We start from the raw sequence: 12,540 nt of genomic DNA, 5'->3' as shown, positions 1-12,540 counted from the left end.
TTTCATGGCTAGTCAACGAGACCTCCGGATCTTTTCGTAAGACTGCTCAAACACAACCAACGGTTCTTTTAAGGACCAGCATCGAACTCTCTCACAGTCGTCTCCAGTATATCAGAAACTCTCCAACGGTCTTTCTCAAGACCAAACCGGCCGTTTTCAAGGCCACCAAATACATTCAACGTAATGAATTCAATTCAATACAACGTTTTCCTACCGGCAGGTTACTCCTTCAACATTTTCTGGTCCTTCGAGCCGGATTGCTTTATATTGAAGTTGAATTACTCCACGCCAACGTCAAGAGGCCAAGAGCATCTCCAAGTGATTGGTCAGTCTAAGCTCAACGCATTGTGGAGCACGGTGTGCTGCGGGGGGTTTAGATTAATTGAGATCTTAACGTCATCTCAACATGGCCAATTCAAGCGGGAAATTGAAGCTACAAGGGAGTAGATTCATCTACATCTCCGAGCTATCAGCAGAAGTCGAGGCGAACGTCATCTCAGCGATTAACATACACACTGCCAGAGCAAAACTCAGTATGCTGAAGACCAACTGGAAGAAGTTTGAGGCAGACCATGAGAAACTCGTCTCCTCAAAATCTGATGTCTCTCCAGAGCACGATTATTTCAAGAACAAGTGGTACGAACAAACCATGAAGGGATTCGTGCAATCTGAGGCTGCTCTATCTACTCGTATTGCTAAATTAGATGCAACAGAGCCTCCAGCTGGAGCTCTATTAGCCGATGCGAGTTTTCAAAGGGCATCTCATCATCGACCATCTCTACCCGGCATCTCTATACCGAAATTCTCTGGAAACTTATCTGAATAGCGGCATTTTCAAGACCTCTTCGTTTCACTTGTGGGTGAAAATCCATCTATCCCGGCAGTGGAAAAAATGCATTATCTATGCGCAATTCTGGATGCAGACGCGGCCAGTCTCGTAGCAAACCTCAAGATCTCTGCCGACTCATTTGCTTCTGCTTGGGACCTTCTCACTACCAGATATGAAAACAAAAGGCTTCTCAAGACTGCTCATCTGGCCAAGCTCAGATCACTTCCAAGGATGGAGCAACGATCTGCAAAAGAGTTAAATCACATACTTACCACGGTATCAGAGTGTATAAATGCTCTGACGGCTCTTGGCTGGTCCACTGATCATTGGGACGATCTTCTGGTGCACGACATAGTACAATTGCTGGACGTCAAGACTCGTGAGGCTTGGGAGATTCATTTCGGGTCTAGTAATGCGTCTACTCAGACTGAATTCATCTTTCCAACTACTGTATCTCAGCCTTTTCAAATAGTTAATCAAGAACAGACTTCTCAAAAAATTCAAGAACCGACTTCGCAATCGGTACAACGGCAGACTTCTCGGTCAATTAAAGACTTAACTTCTCAAACAAGTAGAAAACGGACTTCTCGTCCAGTGTCAACAGTTCAATCCCGAACAGCAGTGCTACTGGCTACTTGCAAAGTAGTTGTCATATTGCCAGATAACTCTCACCATCAAGCTCTTGTCCCCTTAGACCCAGGCTCTGAACTAACACTAGTTTCATCAAAACTAGTCAATAAGTTTAGACTTCTTAGATAGCCAGCAGCAATTCTAATACTGGAAGTTGGCAGCACCTCATCTGGAACAACTCAAAGTCTTGCGACGCTCAATTTACAGTCCACTTATTCGCAATCTCAGATGCATTTGAATGCGCATGTATTACCAAGGATTACCACTCACATTCCATCAGTAGTGGTAACTAATCAAGAATGGCATCATATTAACAACTTAGAGTTAGCGGATACAGACTTTCTAACACCAGGATCAATTGACATCCTCATCGGTGCAGACAACCTCAGAAGCATTCTCAGATCATCTCGTTTGGTCATGAGGGGTCTATTTAAACCCATGGCTATGCATACAATTTTTGGATGGGCTGTTCTAGGTCAAGCGTCCACTAACTCTCAGACAAAGCCTCGATAATCTTTTCACCTGACTTCTAATGAGTAATTGCAAGACACTCTCACTAAATTCTGGGTACAAGAGGAAGTTCCAGTCACATTAGAGACACACTTCAATAAAGCTGAATCAGAATGAGAAGAACATTTAAGTTCAACGCATTATCGAGACGACTCAGGTTGTTATGTTGTACGATTACCTCTCAATTCAGACGTCCCGCGGCTGGGTAATTCAAAACTCACAGGACAGCGATGCCTTCAGCGTCTTCTCAAACGACTTGACTCTGATTCAACTCTTAAGGAGCGCTACATCAAGTTCCTCCAAGAATACGAAGACCTTGGACATATGGTTGCTGTACCATTGAACGCCCCAGAACCTTCTAATGCGTATTATCTCCCTCATCATGGAGTATTACGTGAGCAGAGCACCTCAGCAAAACTCAGAGTAGTATTCAATGGATCCAGTAAAACGTCATCTCAAGTTTCACTCAATGACATTATGCATACTGGCCCAAAGACTCAATCTGACATCTTTGACGTGTTGCTCTACATCAGACAACACAAATATATCTTCATCACGGACATAGCCAAAATGTTTCGTCAAATTAAAATTCAAGAACATGATTGGGACTTTCAGCGCATCCTCTGGCTGTATCAAGACTCAAATGTTGGAGCGTATCAATTAACTACCGTAACGTATGGAACACGGTCAGCTCCATATCTCGCTTGTCGAGTACTAAAGCAATTAGTAGCTGACGAAGGCTCTAATTATCCACTTGCAGTAGATACAATTCCCAAAGGTAGTTATGTTAATGACATCTCAGGTAGTGCAGAGACTCTAGAGTAACTCAAGAACATTGCTACGCAATTGAACGACATGTGCTTCTCAGGTGGTTTACCTCTCGATAAGTGGAAAAGCAATGGCTCTCTCAACCTCCGGAATTCTGGTCATCAACAGTAGCACCATCTCCAGAAGATGATTTAGAAGAAAGACCTGGCATCTCACTCGCAGTAACATCTCCACCAGTCTTATGGGATATCATTGACTTACCTCAGGTCAAATCCTTCAATAAAGGTCTCCCTAAATTACTCAGTATCACTGCAATTTGTCAGCGAGCCATCTCAAGGTTCAAAAGAATTCCGAATTGTAGCCTAGCCATCTCATCAATTACTCCAGCGGACTTAGAAGCTGCGAAGCAGTTCTGGATTCGGACAACTCAACAAGCATATTTCTCTTCATAAATAAAAGCCATACAAGCTGGTAAGGGGCTTCACAAGAATCATGTTCTCTCTCGGCTGACCGCAGTGGTGAACCATACTGGTATATTACGAGTTGGAGGTCGTCTTCAGAATTCTCTACTGCCCGAAGACGGTAAACACCCAGCGAATCTACCTCGACATAGTAAACTCTCAGACCTCATTATTGCAGATGCTCAGTCAAGAACTCTCCATGGCGGCACTCAGCTGACCTTATCTCATGTCAGAAAGACTTGTTGGATGATCGGTGGCCGAGCTCCAATAAAGTCATTCATTCAAAGATGTCTCATGTGCGCTCGAATACGTGGGATTTGAGCTCAACAACTCATGGCTCCGCTTCGAACTTCTCAAGTAACGCCATCTTTAAGTAAGACCACTAGTCTTCGAGAACATTAGAGTAGATAACGCAGGTCCTATCTCATTGAAAACCTATCTCATTTCAAGGTAGAGTTGCAAAAAGCTTCAAAGGCTGGATTGCAGTCTTTGAATGTTTTACCACTTCAGCAGTTCATCTAGAAGCAGTGTCAGACTACTCAGCAGAGGGATTCCTCAAGGCCTTCACTCTCATGGGTGAAAAGTGGGAAGCAGCAGTCAAGTCAGTAAAACATTATCTTCAACGAACTATCTCAAACACTCTTCTCACTTTCAAAAACTTTTCTACGTTTCTCGCAGAAGTGGAAGCGGTACTCAATTCACAACCTCTCGGTGCTCTCTTAGACGACCCTGATGACGTCTCAGCCTTAACTCCAGGACATTTCATTGTGAAGAAGCTCTCACTACAATACCAGAACCATCGTTATCATCTATATCGGAATCAAGGCTTTCTCATTTTCAAAGAATTCAAGAACGATTTCAAAGATTTTGGGATAGGTGGTCAACAGAATGTATTCAAGCCCATCAGTCAATCTCTAAATGGCAGAAAGCCCATGACAACATTAAAGTGGGCTCTCTAGTACTTCTCACCGATGAGCGGCTTCCACCGTCAAAATGGCCTCTCGCTCGTGTCGTTCAGCTCCATCCAGGTAGTGATGAACTATGTCGAGTGGTGACTGTCAAAACAGCCACCTCAACTATTACTCAACCAATTGTCAAGCTCGCTCCACTGGCGATTTCTCCTCATCAGAATAAATCACAAGATGAATCGAATTCCTCACAAGGTTGCGGAATTGAGGGGTGGGGGGGAATGTTCAAAAGTAAGTCATCAACTTTACGTAGACCATGGAAAGATACCATGCGTGATTAACTTCGCGCGGACCATGGAGACAGACCGCTCGCTCTCAGAACACCAAGGACCAATAGATGTAGATTTTACACCCTCCAATCTTAACCAAGACTTCTCATCAGCCAGCTCTTAACGTTTCCCCTTCTCTTCGAAAACCAACCATCTCATTGGAGCGCAGATACCAATTTCTCCCACTCCGTCGAGAACATTCTAGAACCCGACGCCACGGGTATAAAAGAAGGGGATCTGAGAGTGGCATCGCAACCAATCAAATCGTTGAAACTGTCATATCAACCATACCACATATAACACTGTAAAATTTCCCGCCGAACTTGTAAACTTAATCGAATTAAGAAATCATGCTCATCGAAAATATTAGCGATCCAGGCTTATACAAGATAAAAATAATTATTTACAGCTAATGGATAAAGTTAAATATGAAATCAAAAAATATAAAAATAAACTAATAGAATCAAAATTAAAATCATTGAATGAAAAAGATAATACCTTCTGAGATGCAGTCAAATTAAATAAAAACAACAATAATAAGATACCAACTTTACATTTAAAGACAGGCTTAGTTTAGCATGACGAATCTAAAGCCAGTGCGATCGCTGATATTTTCGAGGACACACACAAATTAACTGAAGATTTAAGTAACCCTACAACTGAAAAAACTGTAAATAATGCCTACCGTGAACTTAGATCTCTTAAAATAGAACCCGAATGAGTCCCGCTGGTTACATTTAAAGAAATTATGACAGCTATCAAATTAACCATGCCAAAGAAAGCTTCTGGCCACGATAAAATTCAAAATATTGTCCTAAAAAATTTGCCCAAGAAGGCAATAGTACAGCTCATTTATATAATTAACGGTTATTTATTATTGTCATATGTTCAGTCACGAGCTTGATAAATTTAAATCAAGCTTCGTGCATTTCCGCTCGGTTCGGGAGAAGCCGAGCTCGCTACTGACTGAAGGTCAGATTAGTGCCGGGTCACTCGCTATTTGGGCCCGGCACATACAATTTCTAACTCAGGATCGTGTCAAGACGTCCTGAGAACCCGCTACAAGCTGACCAATCACAAAATTCGTTTTATATTGGTCAGCCTATGAGAGAGCTCGCTATCAACTGATACCTGTTGGCGCGCTTTTAAGCCAATAGATAAATTCGTTATATTCAGCAAGGCTGCCACGTCGACACCAAGCTTCTCGACGATTTAACGACGCTACCATTATGCTATCCTACTTGTCTTTGCTACGTGCAACCTCGTGCTTGAACCGCTTTGCTTATTTTCCTTGTGTAATATTAAATAAAATCGCTACGCTAAATTATTCTCAATATTTAGACAGTACATCAAGGCTGCTATTTATTGAGAATAAATAAATTGTTCTTGTGACAATAATCAATTGTTAATTAATTATCATTGAATTAACCACTACTGACCACGTGGCAATTTTATACGTGAATAAGATAACTAAGTTGCATTCGCTATCGCGTATAATTTATCTAGTTGCATTCGCTCTTGTATATAATTCTCATTATTTTAAGTGTAAATAAGTGTAAATAAATCTATAATTTATTTAGTGACAAATCTGTGTAATTTTCAATTGTTTAACATTCCTCGCCTAAACCAGATCCAGTTAGTTTATTCGCTCATTTTACATCATACTTTCCTGACTCATAGAAAAAAGCAATTTTTTTACCCTTCCATAAGCCAGGAAAGGACAAATTATTTCCCCGGAATTATCGCCCCATCAGTTTATTTTGTACTCTCGATAAAATACTTGAAATAATAATTAATAACAGACTACGAGATTTTATTGGAAAAAAAAAATATTAATCATAGAACAATTTGGATTTCGGAAGAATCGAAGTACAAAACCGCAGTGTTGGACTGCTTCTTCTAGACATAGAGAAAGCGTTCAACACTGTGTGGCAACGTGCATTAATATAGAAATGATTAAATCATAGTAAACCTAAATATATAATTAAATTTATCAATAGCTATCTAATTGGACACCCATTTGTGGTCTCGGTGGGGGATCTCTTTAGCACGAGACGTAAAATAGAAGCAGGTGTGCCGCAAGGGTCCATACTTGGGCCCTTGCTATTCCTATTATACATCAATGATATACAAAAACACCCTAAAACAACATTGACATTATTTGCTGACGACCCAAGAGTACTCACCATTTTCTGGTGTAGAAATGTAATCCTACGAACTTTACAATCACATATAAATATATTACAGCAATAACATGATAATTGGAAAATAGAAATTAACGTTAATAAAACCAAACTCATGATTTTCTCGCACGAAGAGGAATCTCCACCCGAGAGCACACAAATGAATGGTCAAATACTTAAATTAACTGATGGTGCAAAATATTTAGAGATTACTCTAGATCTTAAGCTAACATTTAATAAACATGTCGCAAGTACTATTATATAAAGTACTTGCGACACGTTTATTATATTAGTATGTATTAGCTATAGCAATCTTATACTCACTAATTAACAAAAATAGAAAATTATCTACTAAAAATAAAATAACTATATATACTATGTGTATAAGGCCCATATTGCTATATGCGTCTCCAATATGGAGCGATACAAGCAACACAAACTATGAAAGACTACAGAGAATACCAAACGAATGCTTACGAATGGCACGAAATGCCAAACCAGGCTTGAGTATCAAAGAAATTCATAAACAAACAGGACTCCCTAAGATCAAAGACGTTGTGTACCGACACACAACAAATTTCTACACGACTCAAATTAAAAATATAGATATCTTATGTAACTTATGCTGCGAAATTACTAGAAATCGATGGCATAAATATAAAATGCCACAAATGCTAATAGATAAGTATATGACCTAGTATTTTTCAGTTTAATTTGTAAGTAGTTTGTAAGGTTCTCTAGTCATAAAAACCAAATATAAATCTAATTAGGTTTTTTCTAAAACTTTTCCTAAACAAAATGAAATCTATATGTTTATTTTTTTATGGAACTATATAAAAATATCTGTAAAAATAAAATAAAATAATAGATAATGCGAGTTAAGTCCTTAGGACAGGAATCGCAAATAAATTAAATGTGTAAGAAATGTATTAATTATACTATTAAATGTAAAATTAATTAATAAAATCTTAGGAAATCTGGAAAGACTGAAAAACTGCTGCAGTGCATTCATTCTTGATCAGTTTAACTGAATAGAATACTGTCCAGGTAGCGAGCAAGGCTATTAGCGATTATAACTAAACCTATTCAAGCGCGTAAGGCTTGAACTGAGGCATTTCTCAAGACCAAACCGGCCTTTTTCAAGGCCACCAAATGCATTCGACGTAGAGAATTCAATTCAATACAAAGCTTTCCTACCGGCAGACTACTCCTTTAACACTGCGTGTTCAGTGATGCGTGTTTCCTTGCCGCAATGAAGTGGGGCAAGCGGTGTAGTGCGCATGCGTAGGAAAGGGAATGTCTCGTCTACCTCTGCCTCGTCTGCCTTATTATAAAGTTAGGGCCGACTGTTATGGGGCTAGCCGCAGTACATATTAACAATTGACTCTATCGTGTGGTTTTACTATTTACAACTGTTTTTACATAGAAAAGTGCCAGAGAATAAGAATATTTACCGATGTTTCAACGGTATATGCTGAGATATTGATATTAGTAATCAAAACAAAATATAGAGTTAGGGTTGCCACCTCAAAATTCCAAACAGTCCGGAAATATATGGATATACATTATTCGCTAAGAAAATCTCAACGGTTAACAATAAATTGATACATTATTATTTTTTTTTGTCACAATAGATAACAATACATAAAATTGAATAAGTTCAAACATTTTTTATGTTAAATTATCTATTATCTTTGTATCTTTAGTTGAATTGATTCCCGGCTCAAATATAAAACTTGATTTAAACTTAGTTTACCAAGTCGAAATTTGAAGACGTTTTTCAACAAAACGAATTATTCAATGCTAAATGTATATCTATATAGTAGTAACATTGAATCGTTTTGAATGGTTTTTTTCTAATGAAGGAAGACAAACTTGACTTTTTTTTACTGAAGTATGAAATACATTGAGTTTTTGCCTTAGTCACAATTTACGACGAAAAAGTTTAAATCAAGTCGAAATTGACTTGGTTTCGACTTATTTAAATTAAATTATAAGGTGAAAACGTAAAATCTGAGGTGAAATATGAAAAACACATTTTACACTAACAAATAAATTTTGCTTTTAACTTGGTTTAACAAGTCAAAGTAAGGCAAATAATTAACTTTTTTTCGACTTGGTCAAAAAAGTAAAAATTAACAGAAAAGTAAAAAATTAAAAATTAACAGAAAAGCTCAAGAAGTTGAGAAAAATTTAATTAAAGTCGAAAAAGTCGAGATCTTATAAGAAAATAGATAACTTGAAAAGAAAATTAGGTGAAGCGAGCGTAAAACAAGTTTTATTTTTTGCCTAGATTGTTGAATAACTTACAACATTAGTATGATAGACATCATAGAAAAATCAATTAATTCTGTTGAACAAAAATTATATTTACGGAATTTGGGAGATTTTATTTTCAAATCGGGAGTCAGGAGACATTGCGCGATTTCGGGAGTGTACCGATCAAAACTGGAGAGGTGGCAACTCTAAGTAGAGTAATCTAACATTACAAAATGCCCAGTGAAGCGGGCGGGTAACGGCTAGTATTTATATATAATGAAATTAGGAAGATTAATATAATTATATATAAATATATACAGTAATATAAGACTATACATAAATTTATATAATTATATATATTAATATATAATTACATAAAATTATATATAATTTCATATGATTATACATGATTATATCTTATTATATATCATTTTTTTTTCATGGGAAAACATTGAATAAAAAACGGTCGAAACAAAAATAGTGTCGTCGAATTTATAAAAAAATAAAACTGTATCCTAGATGAATTTTTAATTGTAATTATCGTATTTGTCGTTTTTAATTTTAGTATTTATAATTTATTTGAACCATGAGGACCATGGTATCTCAATAGTTGGCTCTGATACGACTTTACCCTCTCAATATTACCTACATTCCTCCTGTTCATTAAACGTTTTAATTGAGACATCAATTAAATCGTTCAATGCAAAAAAAGTTGATTATATTAATTTTGAATACGATAAAAAAATTCAAACAATCACAGACATTCTTATAGTATCAATAATAGGGACTTTTGCCTTATAATTTGTAAAGGAACGAAAAAATCCTTGCTACCATACAGTATAATCGAATAAACCATAGAGCATAGTGGTATCCGCGAAACATTTCTTTCCGTGAGTTCATAGAATAAATTATTTGCACTAAGTTTTAACCATAAATAAATTTTTTTTTACATTATGATTTGAGATGAAATTGCGCGTGAAATTGAAACATAAGCTTAAAAAATTCAACATATAAATGAATGAAGATATTTTTTGGATATCAATAGAATAATTTTCTTTTGGGATGCAAGTTTTCTTTAATATTCAAATATTCTATCTTAATGGACAAAAACTGATGAAAATTAAATTATGAAATATTAATTGTTAATTTTTGTTCTATTTCTTGCAGATTCTCAATTGTTTTTATTTTGTTATATCCATAGATTATTTAAATTTAATTACATATAACCTACTTGCTGCTAATATAAGACGACATTATAATTTTTTTCCTTGGTACTATTATGTCCAAAAAGTATTTTGTACCGTGATATTTGGTCAAATTATTATCATTTTTATGTTCGGCCCTAGTCTTTCGACCAATAGACCGGGATCACACTAATTATCTGGAAGGTTCGTTTTGAAACAAAAAATTTTAGATCTAGAAATTAAATTACTTTATATTATACATTTGAAAATTTTGATAATGTGAATACAATAAAACTTAATATTATTTTATAAAAGTATTGGGTGGCTAGTCAGCCGACTCTAACTTACAATAAAGCTATTACGATGAAATCCATTTCAAATACTAGAGACGACTATAAAATTCTGAATAAAATACAACTTTTTATAATATTTCCGTGTGTTGAAAATAATTCTGTATTTTGACAGAACATAAACTTAAAGATATTAAAGATTACGGATCCTGAATTTGTGGAGACGGGATTATGATAATTCTGATTTCACTGATTTTACGGTATTATTCGCAGTTACAATTTGTTTTGACGTTAATTTGATGTTTTTAAACTATTTAAACACTAACTGATACAATATTTAACTAAATTCTAGTTAAATAATTAATAAAATTAAGGGTAAGGACACTTGTACAATAAATTAAAACTGAAGTGTGAGAACACTTGTAATAATAAAAAAAAATTGTGCGGAACTAGTGCGTAAGTGAGAACACTTGTATTTGAATTTTCTCATCCTTACTGACCCGGAACCGAGAACTGAGACTAAACTGAGACTAATTATTTTTGATTTTACGGCCCTTTTTATGTGTTTTTCTTTGTTTTATTCCGTTTATCATTTGGGGAAAAACGGTGTCCAATTGGAACACAGTTCCTTTGGGTCTTTTTCCTTTTCCTGTGATTTTTCTTTGGAGAAAATAGTAAACGCATGCCCCGATGCAGGTCTATATGCATGCGCAACCGCACATACACTATTCTGTACAATATTTTATTTATAACAATGATTTAAATTTAATTATAATTGTTACATCATTCTTACACATTTTATTTGCAGAAATTAACAATTTATTTATTTGAATATTTTTTTTATTAGAAGGTATTTCATTAAAATTATTTCTTTTGAATGTTCCCTTTTATTTAAATTCATTTATTTGAAAGTTGTTTATTTAAATATCCCTTTTATTTAAGTTGTATAAATTTTATTGTTGAATGGCGTTGATTCTAATTTTTCTATTCAACTTATTATTTATTTTAAAATTATTTATTTAAATATTCTTTATGTTATGTCGGATCATTCTCATCTCATATATATATCCAATGATAAAATTTAAAGTTTAAACATTAAAGAAAAAATGTTTAGTTTAAAATGTTCTGAGAATGAACAAAAACAAATTAAAGAAATCTATTTCTAGTATTTCGTTATGAGAAAACCGATCGTGGGAGCTGTGCAGGGGTCCTCTAAAGGGGACAGCTGCATAACTCCCGCGATAAGGCCGAACATGATTTTTGAGAGTTTTTCTACGAAATCTCATAAAAGTGGTAATAAGATAGAAAATTGATGTTTCCGCTGCATGGGAATGCTCCGACCCAAAGGTAAAACTTTCCAGATCACTTTTGGAAGTAACGGAAGTATTTTATTTAAATAAAATTTTAAATTAAATGAAAAAGAATCAGAATATAAAATAAGAAATAAACAGTACTTGGAAAATGAACTTAACAGAGAAATAAATGGTTAAATAATTAAACAAATAAATAGATAATTAAATAACTACATAACTAAACGAATGAATAGATAATCAAGTAAATAATTGAAAAAATAGATAAATAGATAAGGAACTGAGATAATAAATAGATAAATGAATAAATGATTAATAAAATAATTAAATAGATGAATAAATGAATAAGTAGATTAAGAAAGAATTAAATAAATAAATAAATAAATAAATAGATAAGTAAATAAATAGTCAAATACATAGTAAGTTTAAGTCAAAGATAATTTAGAGGAAGGGCAAAAGAGCACGCCTAGGATTAATGCGGAGGGGATGGTGCGATCCTCGAAGCATTGGGCCTTAAAACAAATAGGAGGAAAGTCAAGGCCAAGATGATTTTCTATTGGACCTGATTTTCCCCCGAACAAAATAGTTAAGAAACGCCTTTTCATTTTCTGTGAAACTCCGAATTTTTAACTAGGAAAGTCAGTCGTGAAATTGGGTCCAAAGTGGACGGTTGAATAATAAGCATAATAGTAGAAAATTAGAGTCGGCTGGTAGCCGCTCTACTTTAGAAAATCAAAGCTGCAAAAGTTTACCAAAAGGAAAGTTCACAGAAAAGGGAAAGGACCATACTACTATTTAATTGTTCTACACATAACATAAGCTGTAACCGAGTAAGTGAGAAATTTATCTTGCTTATAATTTCTCTTTCAATATTAACCT

General features: G+C 35.2%; 1 protein-coding gene across 15 annotated transcripts in view; it reads right to left on the bottom strand.

Moving 5' to 3' along the window:
* Positions 1-12,540, bottom strand: part of LOC103572023 (uncharacterized) — a 370,788-nt gene that overhangs the window by 174,489 nt on the left and 183,759 nt on the right. The window lies entirely within an intron of this gene.

The sequence above is a fragment of the Microplitis demolitor genome, chromosome 9 (assembly GCF_026212275.2).
Source record: "Microplitis demolitor isolate Queensland-Clemson2020A chromosome 9, iyMicDemo2.1a, whole genome shotgun sequence".
NCBI classification, from domain to species: Eukaryota; Metazoa; Arthropoda; class Insecta; order Hymenoptera; family Braconidae; genus Microplitis; species Microplitis demolitor.
Note: the sequence above shows the minus strand (reverse complement) of the source record. Positions and strands in the feature narration are given on the sequence as shown.